The sequence below is a fragment of the Mauremys reevesii genome, linkage group 16, assembly GCF_016161935.1.
Source record: "Mauremys reevesii isolate NIE-2019 linkage group 16, ASM1616193v1, whole genome shotgun sequence".
In the NCBI taxonomy this organism is placed as follows: domain Eukaryota; kingdom Metazoa; phylum Chordata; order Testudines; family Geoemydidae; genus Mauremys; species Mauremys reevesii.
This window is the reverse complement of record NC_052638.1, coordinates 32,755,327-32,772,636: the sequence shown is the minus strand read 5'-3', so window position 1 is coordinate 32,772,636 and position 17,310 is coordinate 32,755,327. Positions and strand designations below refer to the sequence as shown.

Sequence of the window (17,310 nt, the reverse complement as noted above, 5' to 3'; positions counted from 1 at the left end):
GGCAGCTGGGCAATTAGTGTTAACGATCAATATCAGAATGGCTTAGATTGCATGATTCACTAGTAAGAGTTTTGAGCTAGCTGGTAATTTTAGTTTAAATAGTCAGGCAGCTGGTGAATTGAATACTGATGAATATCTTGTTTTGTTAATATCCATTCTCTATCAATTGAAGGCTTAATACACAAAGAAGAGCCCTAACGTTCTTGCTATTTTTCATTGCCACAGGTAGAGCTGAGTAATTCATAGCAATTTAGCGTTGGGCTTTTTTTTTGTTTTTTTTGTTTTTTTTTTTTTTTGCATGTGTGCTCAGTTAGTCCAAAGGTGATTTTCTTGAATGTATTTGTTATTCAAAATTATTCACCAAACAAGTCTTATGACAAATCTAGGTCTGTAGGTTTATTTAGTTAAATATTTATACAAAAGTTAAAAAAGTGGCACCTACCCAATGTCTAGGCACCCCTGTTGGCATAGATTACCAGAACAAAAAATAAAATTAAACAGCTATCAGAACACAAGTAGTTTGTTGCAAATATTCAATACTGAGAACCGGAGCTGTGTTGATTTACTTTGATTGGACATAGAGGTCACATGGTATGTTTCTGTTCCTTGATTAGGTGAGTGTAACTCTTAGGATGAAGTTTCCCTTGCAAATACTCATGAACATGTGTATAGACTATAGAATCTGCTTTCCATGAGTAGTCTCTAACATTCACTTAAAATTCAATGGTGAAATCTTGCCCCTGTTAAAATCAATGGGAATTTTACCATTGACTTCAGTGAGGCCAAGATTTTACCCACTGTTTCCATGAACACTCCTGTCAGTAAGCTTATTTGTTAGCCTATTCACAGAAAACAAATACAAATGGTGCAATAACACAGCCAGCATAAATTCAAATGTGTATTTAGGCAAAAGTTCATAATACCTATTTATTTTTGAGAGATTCGCCCAGTTTAGTCAGGATGGGGACTTTCAGTAGGAGATTTAATGTAGCTGCCCAAAGATCATTTACCAGTCTGTCAGCTTGGGACATGGCTATAGGCACGTTACAGTGTCACGCTGTAAGACCCCATAGCTAGTAATAGCCAGAAACACTTGAGAAGGAGGTAGCATGATTATTGACTCTTCTTTTTGCTGTTTCTTACAACATACTACACTGCTGTGAGAGATGCCTAGTGCTTAATAAATCACTGCCTCATTACACTGTTCCTTGAGTTTGTTTAGGGCACTACTCCAGCACTAGCTCCAGAGGACTGTTAGCTTTTCTCAGAAATTTCCCTCAGATGTGCTCTTGTATCTTGACTCAGAGAAGAAAAAAAAATCCCCCCATCTTATCTTTAAAATAACTTCTAAGTGTACACAACTGTTTACATAATTAAACTGCCTGAGGAAATAATACTTCAGACATGTTTTGAAATGATTTTAATTAGTGGCTAGATATTATTGCCAAGAAGAGGGGTTAAAGAAGTTGTGGGTATGCTTTCGTTCTTTGTCAACATGGCATATTAGGAAACAGAACCACAAAGTTTGTTTTCTTTCTTTCTTTCTTTCGCAGAAAAGCTGCTTATCCTTTCCCTAAACAGGTCATTTTTTGTAAAGCAAGTCTCCAATCCTCCATTTAAAAAAATATTATGAGATTCTTATTCACCTTTTCCATATCTCTTTAGTTAGCTCCACCCTTCAGCTTATGTGCCGGTCTGTTAGGATAAGATTTTTTCCAGTGCTTGGTTTATTAGATTTAAGCAGACAAATTGTTCATTAGTCAGTCTGATGTACTAACAGAGAGCATTCACCTTTGCTGATTTTTGGTAAAGTGGTATTTATTGAGCATTGTCAAAACTGATGTGGAACACATTATGTTGTATTCAAATCTCTGATGAGTTTGACTCTCTAGAGCAGAGGCTTTACAGACCATGTGTATATACTGCAATGAGCACAGCATTAGTGGGGGTTGTCTGCAGTGTGACAGCCGTGCCTTTAGGACCTGATCCAAAATCCCATTGAAATCAATGGAAAGAGTCCTATTGACTTCAGTGGACTTTGGACCAGGTTGCAATTTCACACTGATAGCTTCTTGCTTTATATAGAACAAATCATGAGAACCAAGCTTTCCTCACATCTGCCCTCAGAGTCAGCAGTTCTTTAAAATTCAATAGGGTACTACTGATTAATGATCATTCACAGACATTCCATCTAAACCATTAAATACCACATGTGATTCTGATGTGAAAACACACAACTCAGTCCAAGTTGTTTAAAGTGTGACCTAGCTTCACTCACAAGCTTCTTGAATCTTTGTGAACATTTCACAAAACTGGATTAAGTTTCCATTTTGTAATGTGCAATAGGGTGGTATATTCCACACAAGCAGTGAAAGGGTTAGCAGTGAAAGGGTTAGGCTACTGGGAGGCACATGAAGTACTATTAGGCATAAGTGGTGATTAAAGCCAGTTAGGGAGGAGCTGGATCTTCATAAAGAAAGAAAGGCCAGGGAGGAGACCCGGGGAAATGTAGCTGGGAGTTTCCTGACCTGGGCTAAAAGCTGAGAGAAGCCTGGGAGGCCAGAGACCAGAGATGGGTCCTCCTGAGGCAGGGGGAAGCAGAAGGCAATAAATCCCAAGAAGCTTTGAAAGTAAAGCCTAAGGGGTCTTGGGAACTGAAGTTTGAGGGGCTGCTGGGAGAGAGGGAAGAACACTGTAGTCACTCTTTGAGGAATAGAGTGGAGTAGAGAGTGGAAAGACCTGTGGGGAACAGGAAGACCTGCAGGGAAAGAGGGAAGCCCAGGGAGGGAAGATACCTGGAAGACACAGGATTGGAGCAAGCTTTCATGGCTGACCCTGACACAAGGCCATGAACTGGCTCTCTGTGGAGAAGCCCCCCTGGGGTATGCTCCTCATTACAAAGAGCCCAGGACGGGACTGAGGAAAAGGCCTGAAGAAAGATTAGTATTAGGAAGAAGTCCAGAGTGGCAGCTACAAGGTCTCTAATAGAGTTGACCTTGGCTTCTTGTCCCAGGGTTCCTGGACTGGAAACTAGTGTAGAGATCCCCTATCAGCCACTGCAAGTCTCTCTGAGTCCTAGAAGGCAGTAAGAAGGGTGATTTTACAGGCTGTTCAAAGAAGCAACATTGATTGACTTTCAAGAGAGCTAAATCCGCCCTTCTTCTGCCAGACAGTGGCTACAGCATGAGGTCTCAGGAGTGGGGCACTAGTCCTCAAGGAACATGGAAGACATCCAAGCAGAACAATAAATGACACAGATAACAACATGATAACTTTTCTTCAACTAACGTGTATCTCAGTTTTAGCTTTCGGCATTTCAGGCCCACAATCACTCCTCCTGCCTCTTTAAGCCAGCACCTAAATAGGAGACTTTTGTCTGATTGAGTTTGAAATATGAAACAGATGAGAAAGTGAATAATTTGTGTATTTAGTGATACTTAGTGGCCAAGATTTTCAGAAGTGACTGGTAATTTCAGTGCTTCACTTTTGGCACACCCAGGTTGAGACCCCTTAAAACAGATTTGATTTTCATAGTGTGGGTGTTCAGCACTTTCTGGATATGTGGCCCCTATCAGGCATCTCAAGTTAGGTACTCAAAAATGGAAGCACTCAAAATCACTAGACGCTTCTGAAAATCCAGGCCATGGAGCCTATCATAAACTACTAGAAACCAGAGAAGGGGGAGAGTTTACGTTGGAGAATGCTTAATGGCTTGAAAACTGCAAATCAAAATAATTCACCCTTTTATGTGTAAATCTCCTTCTCTTTGAGTGAACCGAAAAACTGTCTCATTTCCTTGTAGTTTCCATAAGTAAGCAGTGTACCACTGTATTCTCTGCCGCAGCGCTATTTAAATGTTATTTAAAGTGCAGACCTATAAAGGTCAACACAACTCATCCATATGCTAAAATTGAACAAAACTATTTACCATACTCCTAAAATTAGTAAACTAACGTGTCTCAAGTCCTGTGATTCCGTATTGACAAGAGCATAAAGTGAAACATGGTGAGCAACCACGTGATCAAAGTCTGATATTAGGGATTAAATGAAACCTAGAGCGGTCAGGTCATACAAACCTACTGGGAGTGAAAGATGCTTGGATGCAGAATCTCAGTCAAATAAGATCATGCAAGTTTATTACTAGATGAGTATGCAGTGACTGCAAGCCAGGAATAATATTGGCGGCAAATTTGGATTGTGTATGGTAAGAATCCACTGTACTTTATAGCCATTAAGCTTGTACAGCTAGTGTAAAAAGGATTGCAGTGATGCACTGTAATCCTGGTCCTGTTGAAGTCTATAGAAGATTTGTCATTGAACTGACTGGGAGCAGGACTTGGTACTAAGGATGTATTTTAGGAAGCATTCTTAATGATAGAGCAAAAAAGAGAATAGAATTCTGGCACTAACTAAGGTTTTGTAGAAGTATCTTGGAAACAATAGGTCCCTAAATCATCATCTTATCAATCAGAGTTGCTCCTTCATAAAGATATAGTTTAGTCACAGTTGGATGGGCATATTGTATACAATTGTTCAGTAAATACAGATCTCATTGATGTTAGTGGAAATTTGTGGAAGCATAGAGGATACAATATAAATCAGGGGTCGGCAACCTTTCAGAAGTGGTGTGCTGAGTCTTCATTTATTCACTCTAATTTAAGGTTTTGCGTGCCGGTAACACATTTTAACATTTTTAGACGGTCTCTTTCTATAAGTCTGTAATATAGAACTAAACTATTGTTGTATGTAAAGGAAATAAGGTTTTTAAAATGTTTAAGAAGCTTCATTTAAAATTAAATTAAAATGCAGAGCTCCCCGGACTGGTGGCCAGTACCCAGGCAGTGTGAGTGCCACTGAAAATCAGCTCATGTGCCGCCTTCGGCACACGTGCCATAGGTTGCCTACCCCTGATATAAATAGTGGCGTTTTGGTACAATAGACTATAGTGAACCTACATTTCATGCTATTCTTCTGAGCTTGTGGATTTCTAAATCTTTGCTACTGATACTGTTGGCTTTGCAATCATATCTTCAACCTGATAATTATCCCAATGGTGTATTTTATTTTATTTTAAAATTACGGTGTGTAAATAGCTTGTTTTCCATTGCTTGGCTAGCTTGAAAATTACCCCTTTAGCTTCAAAAGCACATACCTAAAGCATGAGCCATAAAGGGGCCTGATTCTCATCTCATATATCCCTGGTGCAAAATTAATAGTAACCCCTGTGAAACTGTTGTGAAGAGAATTACATGCATCCCTTCAAACTGTGCAACTCCAGTGGAGCTACTCCTGAGTTGCAGCAGTCTAAGTGAGAGCGGACCAGGTTTATAGACTTTCCTATTATGGGTTAAGTCCTTGAAATGTGTGAATAATAAATATTTGTCTTCTGCTTATGTATTTTTCTTATTCTTAGGTCTGTAACTAAATAAAAATTGTTTGGGCCAGAAATGGAGCCATGCTGATTTATACCAGCTGAGGATTTTGAATAGTTTGAGCTGTGGGCCGATGCTTGCTATCAAAGCATCATCTGAGGATTCCTATGATGAGGGTTTATTCTCTCTTTTGACCTCTCCGTTTCATTATAATCTGCTGCTGAGGTGATCAATAGATGGTTTCCAAATTTCATCACATTTGTTCACTTTATCTGGAAGCCTTTGTACTTGTTATTCCATTAAATGAAGTTTTGGTTAAAGTGTGAATTCGCTGAAGTTCTGTTGCTGGGGACGTATTCTTCTGGTGTCTTAGTGTTTTTCATTATTATTATTTTGCTAAGCAGAAGCCCACTGCTATTCACTGATAGGTTCTTCGAAGCATATGTGGATGATTAACGAACTAGGTCGCATGCAGCTCTGGATCTAGGCACGTAGCAACTCATGATTTGTCTGTATACACTCAAGAAAAGAGTGTGTGTGTGTGTGTGTGTGCTGATTCTTTTCTAGAACGTATACAGATCTAGCTACAGATATATTTTATTTATGTATTTATTTCAATCCCCAAAGCAACCAGGGTCACCTCCTGCCCCTGAGAAGCCCATTGCAAGCCAATTCTACCTGAGAAAACCCCATCTGTCTTTTTATGCCTGCTCTCCAGCCCCATTGCACCGTCAGGGCATGCAACAGAGAGGAGCAAGGGTCTGGCCCAGAGTCTGCAGTAGCTTGCGCAGCTTTACCCTCTGTGGTTTGGGATCCACTCCGTCCCCAGAGTGCCAACTATAATCAGAGAAACCTCTGGCGGCGTGTCTTATATAGGAATGCTCTATTGTATCCAATGGAGCCTGGGAGCAATGCAGACAAGGGGTCTGTGCGAGCATTGACTCTTGCTTCCTGCAGTTCTTAGGCAATTTGCAGATTAAAGGGTGAACCCCCATCATCTTCTACAGGGGCGAGGGGAAGAATTGACCCCCTGAATGAAGATTTATCAGGGAACTCTTTTGAGTTGAAACTTGTGGGGTTTTCCACCCCCAGGATGAGGATAACCTGCATACAAGAGAATATGGTGCTGGCAGACAGCTGTAGGAATCTTTATCAGTATTTAGCTGCCGTGTGGATATTAGCAAAGTAAACTAGATGATGCATGGGAAAATGGTGTGCAGTGATTTAAGTGATGGACTAGTCATTCCGTAATGGACTTGAGAATTCCCAATCAGATTGTACTTAGTCTTAGCAAGCAGGAAGCTGGCAGGCTGTATTTTAATCAACTGATAGCATCACTTGGCAGCTGGTACCCAGCTAGTGAACTGAGTATTCCTGAAAGACCAGATCACTAAGTTTCAAATAGCCATTTCCATACTTCTAGTCAAATTAAACACATTCCAGCAGAAACAAAATTTCTTTGAGAAATACAATGGTCTCTCTGATTACTTGTACTCATACAATGTGACATAAATACATCGAGTCTGTCTCATCTTCACCTTTTCTATCTATCTTCCCACTTAACTGTCCTTAGAAAATGAAATGCAAGAACCTACGGATGATGAGCCTCCTAGACTGAAAGGATCATAAAACCTTGACAAATTTTCTTTATTTTTAGATGCACAATCCTATTTTGAGTTCAGGAACGTGTCCTGTAATTTAAAAGAATATTTTTTCCAATGGTAATACATTTTAAAAGGAGACAAGTTTTTGTAGCCCCTGTATTAGCTGTTAGATGTAGAAGAACCCACCACAAGCTGAACTGGCATAAGTGGGTGCTGTAAATATACAATATAATGGAGGCACCATAACCTTAACTCTGCCCTGTAGCAACACCATGAGGGAGGGGAAAAAATCAAATATGTCTTTAAAAATCAGTTTAATCTAATCTGGGAACACACATGATAAAATGCCTGGATAGTAATCCTTTATGGCTTTTGCATGGTGTCACTACTGTGTGGAGTTAAGGTTTGGGTGCCCTAACTGCCTTTCAAAACCTTAACATGTTTGGATTTCTTTTAGGTTTCACCTTAACTCTGAATTTCTTTGGTTTTGGGATAAGTGCCACATCCCTGTAATCTTTCATTTTAAATTATTAATATAGACCCTCAACCTTAACTCCATCTTAATGTAGCTTTTGTCTGGGGATATAAATATATATATGATACGACTGATTTCTGTTCTTACACCGGTATAAATCAGAAGTGATCCCATTAAAGGAAATGAAAGACAGTGGTCTAAAGCCAGTATAAGAGCAGAATAGGCTTGGTACTGTGCTTATTTTTTGTGTCTGTATTTGTTTTTCATTCTACCCACTCTCTGCTCCACTATTCATCGTGGTTTGTGTATTTTTCTCTCGATCCTGCCTCTGCTCCTTTCTTCCACAGTCCTGGGGTTGGGGTGGATATGAAATGAGGCAAAGCAAGTTTGTTCAGCCCTACAGGAAGCTATGTGTAAATAATAGCAAGGATATGACAAAAGCATGTGAATTCAGTGAGCTGATGCTGACACTGTCTTTAGCTCACGCTATGGAGCCTGTGTATTGCATCCCATATGGTAATGTACATCACAAAGACACAGGCTGTTTGGAGTCCTCTGTAATGCTGAGCTACTGCTGGCTGAGTTAAGGACATAGTATGCAAGTCTTTACTTCCAGTTTCATTGCTTTTGGCTGTTTCAAGTCCACTTTACTGCCAGATAGGTGCCCCTACCTTGCCAGTGGGGATCAAGAATGTTTTCCATTCCTGATGAAGCATGCAGTGACTTGGTGCATCTTTGTTACAACTAGGAAGCACCATCCCATCGAACATCTTAATAATGGAAACTCTCAGGAACATGAATGAGCCCATGTGCCTTAAATAACTTGTTGCTGTGTAAACACGCACAGTTGCAATTATCAAGCTATGCTGTGGTATACACCCATATATCTATATCTGTAGCAGAGGGCAGAGTCAAATGTGTTGTGTTAATTTGTCATGCTTGGCTTTTGTGAGGTTGTTTCTGTGCCTAGCAACCAACTTTCAAATATGACTATATCAGCCATTGTAAAAGTAGCCTTTCAAACACCAGAAGGTCCAACATAAAGTCTTATCCAGTGTTATGTATCTACAGAACCCCTTGGACATCCAAGGTAAAATCCTGGCCTTGTTAAAGTCAGCAGCAAAACTCCCATTCATTGGGGTCAGGATTTCACTTCCAGGCTGGAGAAGCTGCTGGTACAGTTCTTGCAACAGGCTGATTTATTCAAGCCGTGATGCCCCTTTAAATAACTTCCCTGTCTGAGCTAAATGTCAGCTGTTCATCTAGGGACAAATGCTGAGAGCAACCCCCTACATAATTGCCCTAAGCCAGCATGTCAGGCAATCACAAACTCCATCCTTGGAAAGGAGGCACCATGTAATACCTAAACCCGCAATACACAGCAGCTGCTAAGGGCTGTTACCACCTCTGAATAAGAAGAAGCCTTCATAGCTGTCTAACCTAGGAAACCCCCAGAGACTGTACCAGTAGTTTGGTTACTGGATGGGAATAGGGACCAGCAGGACCAGCAGTTTGGCCATTGGATGGGAACAGGATTTAGTTGTATATGCTCATCTCGGTGCAAGAGAATTTGTACATGTGGGAAGGAATGTAGAGAATTTATTCAGGCATTTCAAGAATGAGACGTGAATGTGTTCTCAATTGTCTGCAAAATGTATTCAGATATTTTTTAAAACGTTTTGCTTGTTTTTGTTCAGGTTCCTTCCCCTCTGCTCCCCCCGCCCCCCCAACCAGACAAAAAACTATGTGAAACAAACAAACAAAAATGTTTAGTTTGGTCTGTGGCTTTGCCAGCTTAGAGAAAAAAGTCCAAATGATTTTAAAAAATACATTTTGTCAAATGCCATTTGCTCCTGCCAGATGGAGAATCCTCTGTGTGCCAAGTTTCAGCCTGAAGCAAATTCAAATGGGTGAGTTACTTCTGTATGGGGCATGTCTCTTACACTATGGAATGTATGTGGATCAGATCCTGCACCTGAGTAACTTAATTCATGTGTGTAACCCTGCTGGCTTCAGTGTAAGGCTTGCTAAGTATTTGGGATCCTCTGAGGAGAAAGTCCTTTATATGGATGTAAACTCAGAATATTGGGGTTGGAAGAGACCTCAGGAGGTCATCTAGTCCAATCCCCTGCTCAAAGCAGGACCAATCCCAGGAAATGAAAGTGATGCATAGTTACCCCCAGTGGAAAGACTCTTGTTGAAATGGTATATCACAGTCCTAAATCCCTTCCATTGGGGAGGCCTAATCTTAATAAGAGGCTGACCCCAGTTCTGAAAATATTGAGCATATATAATTGTTCCCTGCCATTTTATGAGATTATTTTATTTCCATCTCTGATCTTGTTTGATTTTTTTTAAAATCTGTCTTAAAAAATTCTATGTACTAGAAATCGCAGGATGTAATGATGTATCATGATCAGTGTTTTCAGTTTAACAAAGCCCATGAAAATCCCACCCAAAGCGAGAACTGAGCTCAGATTGTTTATTTTCCCATCAATGATTCACCGCAAATGTTAAAAGGCAGAAGATTCCCCAACACTCAACCGCTGAATTTGAGAGCACAGGATTTGTATATAGAAATCTGGTAAAACAATGTTTGAACACTGACTTAAAAGATTTTATGCTAAAATGTGACCTATAATTTATCTAAAATGAACTCCCCCCTCCCCCAAATGAGGAAAGAAAATCCTGACCCAAATATGGAGCTCCTGATCATGATTTCTCCCCTGCCACCAATATTTCATGGATCTTGGTTCCCTTTTTACAGTGTTTGCTCGCTTGTATAAAAACACTGCAGATGAAATCATCTAATGTCCAAGAGCATCTCAGGGGACAGCAGGCCAGGTTACAATATCACACGTTATATGTCATTCAGACAAAATGTACTGAAATCATAAAACCAATACAAAGCGCATGGCATTGCAATAACAGATTCTCTCTCTTTCCTCCCTCTGACCATCTTAGGGATTTCTATAAACGTTAGCACCCATCCCTGTATTAGCTAAACATTTCCATCGTAAGTTTTATGTCTGCATGGTAAGGTGTCCTATGGATTTAATGAGTCTTTTACTCTTCCCCTTCACTGATAGAAGAGGCTTTGCTTGTGTTATACGTGTAATAGTACCTTAGTACATGCTCCTGGACATTCTCATACACAAATTACAATTTTATAGGGTGACAAATGCCCTTCTCAGCCTTTTGGCTAAGAATAGATAAAGGATTACAGTAGAACCTTAGTGTTATGAATACCAGAGTTATGAACTGATCAGTCAACCACATACGTCATTTGGAACCAGAAGTATCCAATCAGGCAGCACAGACAAAAAAAAAAGAAAGCAAATACTGTACTGTACAGTACAGTACTGTGTTAACCGTAAATTACTGAAAAATAAAGGGAAAGTTTACAAAAAGATTTGACAAGGTAAAGAAAATTTTTCTGTGCTTGTTTCATTTGAATTAACATGGTTAAAAGCAGCATTTTTCTTTTGAATAGTAAATTCTCAAAGTTGCATTAAGTCAATGTTCAGTTGTAAACTTTTGAAAGAACAACCGTAACGTTTTGTTCAGATTTATGAAGATTTCAGAGTTACGGACAACCTCCATTCCCGAGGTGTTCATCACTCTGAGGTTCTACTGTGTAACAATACTCTGCACTTACATAGCCCCTTTTGTCTGTGGATCCCAAAGCCCTTTTGAAAGGTGATTAAGAATCATTGTCCCCACGTCCCAGATGGGGAACTTTAGGCAGGGCGTGGTCGTGATTTGCCTAAGGTCACACAGCAAATAAATTATCTTGGTCTCCTGACTCCCAGATGTCAGTTTTAACAAATATTGCCAGTCTGTAGTAATCATTTAATACCTGATAGTAACCATTTAGTAGCTGATATGTCCTTTAGTGGGGAAATACATCCTCTACTTTTCAGCAGATGTGCTGAGTGATACGCAGAAGATCTTTTCTGTCTCTGACTTCCATAAACCTATTGTACTGACCCTGCGGTGTGCAGGCTGTCAGTTGCCCAAGATTTTCAATCAAGTCTCAGGAATTTTGGTCAGGAACTCTAGGGCTTGTCTACATGGGCCCATAGTACAGACTACAGCAGTGTGAGTTACAGCACACAATAAAGTGTTGCACTGTAACTGGCCCATGTAGACCCTTCTAGAATGAACTCAAAGATATCCAGTTCACATTAACATCATCCCAGGCTAGCGTGTAGGGTCTGCACGAGGTCGTTACAGCGCAACATTTCAGTGTACCCTACAACTCGCCCCCTGTAGTTTGCACGGAGGGGCCATGTAGACAAGCTCTGGGACTATACTCTTACAAAAAATGTCACGGGTTCAGTAGTATCTTTTCAGAGCAGACAGGGCTTCCATTTTTAAGATTTCATCCAAGCGACCGCATATACTCGCAAGTAACTGGACATAGAATTTCCAACTGAGCACATGCAAAAATATGCCTGTGTGTTGCACATACCTAAATTTGAAAATATGGCCTGTTAGCTTGCTCTGAATTATGAAGGGTTGAGTCAGCGTTGCCAGGAGTCTTGTCACTGCAGTGATTATTTTTAAATTCAGATCTGAGGCTAAGGCCTCTCCACCAACATACCTAGTTGACCACAGAGGCCATAATCGATTTTTATCTTGTATTTTAAGTCCATTTCAGTCCATTTCAGACTAGCACTAATTATTTGTGGACATAGTTCAACACAGATTCCCTAACTAACCTGCTGCACACTAGGTTATTGTGTCTACTAGTTCATTCCAACCAAACCCATGAGTGCAGAGAAATAAATCCCAGCTTTATTAAACATGCAGGACACCAGGGGAAGGACAATACCACTCAGAACAATGCTGATAATTTCTATATATTTTTTATAATTGAAACTTTAAAAAAAAATAAAGAAAAGCCCATTGCGACTTTAAGCGTAAAATCCATTTTAGTAGCAGGAAGCTGTTATATGGTTAGAGCAGTTATTTTTATTGTCTGTCTGGGTATAGTTTTTAACTGCAGGCACAGAATAAATCAATAGTGTCATAAAGCTACTCTCACCCTGTGCCCTTTCTAAAGGGACATTGTTCAGAGTCTGCACTGAATGTGACATAGACTAGTGCTTCGGTGCACTGAATTATGCCTCCACTATTGTTCTAAAGAAGAATTTTCAAGTGCAATACATATTTAGATATATCTCATTGCTCATGTCATCTCAATGTCACTGGATTAAAACAACCACCACCCAGTAATATCATTGAAAAACAAACTATTTTTTGCCAGCACATTTTAAGTGACATGTTAAGCAGGTGTGTCTGTTCACACTGAAGCAAGCCTTCACAAGACTTTCCAAAAAGGGAAAGTCTTCTCTGGTTCAGAATGCCCATGCCACACCACTTAAATCTGACAGTAGATAGCCCTTCAGTCTAGCAAACAAAGGCATGACAAGTGGCTGGAAACTGAAGCTAGACAAATTCAGTCTAGAAATAACATGCAGATTTTTAACACGTGTGTAGTTAAACGTTGGAACACCTTGCCTAGGGACTTGGATTCTCCATCACTTGCAGTGTCTAGGTCAAATCTGGATGGCTTTCTCAAAAATATGCTATAGCCCAAACTGGGCTTCATGCAGAAATTACTGGGTGAGGTTCTTTAGCCTGTGTTATAAAGAAGGTCAGACCAGATGATTGTAATGATCCCTTCTGGATTTACAGTCTGACTCCACGAAATCCTGGGCTGGGGACTGCCACGTTTTTCACCTTTTGAAAAATTCCTTAAGTTATCTAGATGTTTAGTGTTGGTTATGCCAGATCCAGCACAGAGTACCACAAAATAAATCAAAGCATATGAGCAGAGTCAAAGGGCCAAATTCCGAAGGGGTGTATAGCGTGATACACGAATAAATGGGTGTAAGGAATATCAAATGAGTCTATGTCTGTAACTTATGCAGGAAGGGCCTGGAAAGGAAGGGTGCACAACTGAAAATAGCTAAAAGGAGGGTTTAAGGATGTGTAAGCCTTTTCAAACACACGTTCTTCTGGTCCCTCAGCATGTAAATTACTTCACCAACTTAGATTCCACCAAACTCCTTTGTACTCCCTGAGATTCAGCTGTATTCCTTTATACCCATTTGCAGATGCGTAACATACACCACCTTATGCATCACCTCTGAATTTACCCTAACAAATAACATGTCTGTTTACTTGAGAAACACTTTTTAAATCTGTGGTGTGGAGTTTTAAAAAGAAGCTATGAATTAGAGACTGATTTGAGCTGAAATACTTATCACCATAACTGCCCATCAATATCCTAAAATACTCATTGATAATTTGGATCATGCTGTGAAAATTATTCACATGTGGACCAAATTCGTAAGGCATTTATTTTCAAGAATGAACTTTGTCAAGCCAACCAATCAGCATTCTCATGATTTTGTCATTAGCACGTTCAGGGGTAATACTTTTTAGATAAGTCTTACAAATCATAGTTGTGCCCCAAAGTGAAAGGTGTGGGTGGAGATAGAAACGTTTGTTCTGTCTGTAGAGGCAATCAGAGTCCTGTGTTCAGGGAGATCCCTTTTTTCACACCCGTTCAACCCATCAGTGTTGCATTGTTATTGGTGTTGAAGGAAGTTAAGAAGTGAAAACAGTGTGCTGGATTGATTTAGTTCAAAGGAAGCAAAAATATTATGTGCAAGAGATCTCCAAAGTCAGTAAATTAATCTCTCTTATGTACTGTATATGGTACCAATAAAAAGGCACAGATAGCCTGTATGATTTAAAGAGCTGGTCAGATCATTGGTTGCAAATATTGTTCGTTGCAAATTTAACCCGTTTTCTGTTTAGAGTGTTCAGGGACAGTGATTTCTGCTACAGCTGATTTCTGCAACACCCCCATAATTTTCTCAAAGAGTTACCTGAACAAATTTCAGCCCCTGATTTGTTTGTAAACAGCTCTCTTTCACTATCCATTATTCTCTAAATCCCATGATATTGTTTCTGCTCTCTCTTTGGGCAACTGAAACTTTGTGAACACAAGAATAGCAAACAATGGATAATAAATGAGGCCCTTCCTGATACAAAAAAAATACTAATTTGTGCTAAAATTCATGACATTTCCAGGATTCTCAAATGTTTTCACAAATGTCCAGTGGCCATCTGAATACTGGCAAGCAGTAATAATAATATTACAGCAAATATGTTCCTCCGTAAATAACAGCAAACCAAACTTGCTGACAAATTTGTGACAGTGTTTGTGAATCTCTTTTTGTACTATTCAGCCAACTCTAACAATGTATCATACTCGGAAGAAGGTTCTGTATATACTTATTTCTTAATCATTTTTTTTCTGAGCACCTTGCTGTTATCTAAATGTGTTGGCTTAATGCTTAGGCAATGCCACCTATGTGTTTTATTCCTAACGAGCTATCACTCTTTCTGTAGCCACATTGGTGCAAGAGAATGTGGATTAGTACAGTGTGCAGTCTCTCTAGAAGGGAATTGATTTAATGAAAGGGTCTTCCTCATCCTTTCTTCAGGACCCTGCTTCTTGTTTCTGTGCTGTTACTCAGAGAGTCTAAGATGTTGACCCAGTGCTTAGAAATCACTATGTGTAGGTCAGCCCTGTAACAGTATGTTGAATGGAGGCATTACCGGGTGCAGCCTAGATCAGCTGTAAATAATATATGTTAAAGCATTCTCAGAAGCCAGCGGAGTTAGGAGCATTTGGTTCCGATGTGTGTCAGATGTATGCCCTGTAGAATAGCCTGTCCTACTGTGAGTCTGTGAGCGTGTTCATTATCATCCCAGGAAAATAAAATGGTGTGTGTGTGGGGGGGGGGTTGGGATAAATTAAGCTGAGAACACAATATCAATCGCTGCTGTCTTTGTCAACTTATTACCCAAGATTTATATGTGATGCAGTGAGGACTGCTCAGTGACACATTTTAATTTAATTAAATTTCCTGTTGGACTGATGTCTGATCAATCAATAATGTTAATGTTTTTGCAATTTAGAGATTAAATCACGGATGAGCGGATATTGAAATACTGACCCCACCCTGCTCCTGAGAATATCTTCTTTCACTCTTGTGCCACAAATATCTTGTTGGTCAGGCGTGTGGAAAAAAACCCAACCCCCTGACCAACATAAGTTTCGGCAACAGAAGCACCGGTGTGGACAGTGCTATGTTGGCAGGAGACACTGTCCACGGACATAGCTACTGCTGCTCACTGGGGCCGCCCTGTTGGCATAGAGCGGCTACACGGGTCACCTTACAGCAGCACAGCTTCAGCGGTACAGCTGTGCCACTGTAAGGTCTGCAGTGTAGACAGAGCCTGAGCGTATGTGTATATAAATTTTGTTTCTTTCTGTATTTTGAACTCCGCCATACACCTACTACTTATCCCAAGAAGATTGCAGTCTGCTGCATAGTAAGGACACCTCTCCTTTTCTCTTGATAGTGGAGGGTGCGGGGGAATTGCCCACTGAGTGAGAGAGAGAGAGTGTGTGTGTGTGTGCGCGTGTACAGTGTGGATGGAGGAGGAGATGGTGTTTGTTCTTTGCAACATGTTTAAAAAGACACCTAATGACTTTTATAGCAGAAAGCTTAAGCCTCAATATATAACATTCTCCAAGGCCACTGTTCATCCACAGGACTACTGGACACGGAGGGCCCAATTTGCTGAAAAATCACTTGTGCTGGGCTTTCACAATTTTCTCATAGAAATGTTCTTTCTGTTTTTAACCCCTGTGTCTGTGTGCGTGAGACTCATATTGCACAAAGCTCTTTGAATATAGAAGAAACAAATTCATGCTACTCAGCATGTTAGGCGGCAGATGAGCTATAAAGATTGTGGATGAAGAGTGATGGCACATGCTGGCATGAGGGTGTGTGGTTGGTGCTCATGCCTGAATGTAACCGTACCAGAGACATGTAAAACTAAGCCCAGGTAATTTTTAGTAGTCCCGAACACTGAGGGACTGGGAGCGTAGAATTAGGGCTCCACAGCCCTGATCCTGGAATGAATGCAATGAATTCCTGGACATCTGGTTGTGCTCACTTGGAGCTCAGTGCAGGATAAGGACCAAGAAGTACATTAATTCAGGTTCTGCATGGCTGGTACTTACAAGGTAGCAAAATAACTCGAGCATGTGCACTTTACTACCTTCGGCAGCTAACATCCCTATTGAACGTTAGCTCTTCTTCACACAGCGCACAGTCAACCTGTGGAACTCCTTGCCTCAGGAGGTTGTGAAGGCTAGCACTATAACAGGGTTTAAAAGAGAACTAGATAAATTCATGGAGGTTAAGTCCATTAATGGCTGTTAGCCAGGATAGATAAGGAATGGTGTCCCTAGCCTGTTTTCTGAGGGTGGAGATGGATGGCGGGAGAGAGATCACTTGATCATCGCTGTAGCAGGGTGAAACCCTGCTCCTGCTGTGAGGGGTTTAAAAGTGGCCTGGCAGGACTTGAGAGCGGCTGCTCTCAAGGCTGGGCTGATTGAGGAAGTGGCTGCAGCTGGGGCCACGCCCCAGACTGAGCCGCAGGCCTTATAAAAAGGCCAGGGAAGCCAGAAGGAAAGACAGTCTCTCTCTGCCTTCAGAGAGAGAAGGGCCTGGCTGCAGGGAGCTAGAGACTGGATACCTGAGTGAAGCAGGGCTGGGGACAGGCTGAGGAGCTGGGGAGCTCCAGCCTGGAAAGCCCCAGGCTGCGGCCTAGCGAAGGGCCAACAGGTACTAGGGGTTGCAGAGGGCAGCCCAGGGGTAGGCCAAAGCAGCAGGTCCAAACCCCTTTGCCTGTGATGAGTAGGCTGATACTGCAGTCTGCCCCAGAGTGTGGGGCTAGACAATGACTGGCAGTAGCCAAT

At 40.9% G+C, this 17,310-nt stretch overlaps 1 protein-coding gene across 5 annotated transcripts in view; it reads left to right on the top strand.

Moving 5' to 3' along the window:
• The window catches only part of MAF (MAF bZIP transcription factor), a 229,772-nt gene that overhangs the window by 67,158 nt on the left and 145,304 nt on the right, over nucleotides 1-17,310 (top strand). For 3 of the 5 annotated variants that reach the window (XM_039503895.1, XM_039503896.1, XM_039503894.1), the window contains exon 4: nucleotides 5,414-5,667. The exons of the other annotated variants lie outside the window; for them this stretch is intronic. The gene's annotated coding sequence lies outside the window, so the exon portion shown is untranslated. Of the gene's footprint in view, nucleotides 1-5,413; nucleotides 5,668-17,310 lie in introns of those variants that run through there. 5 annotated transcript variants of the gene reach the window in all.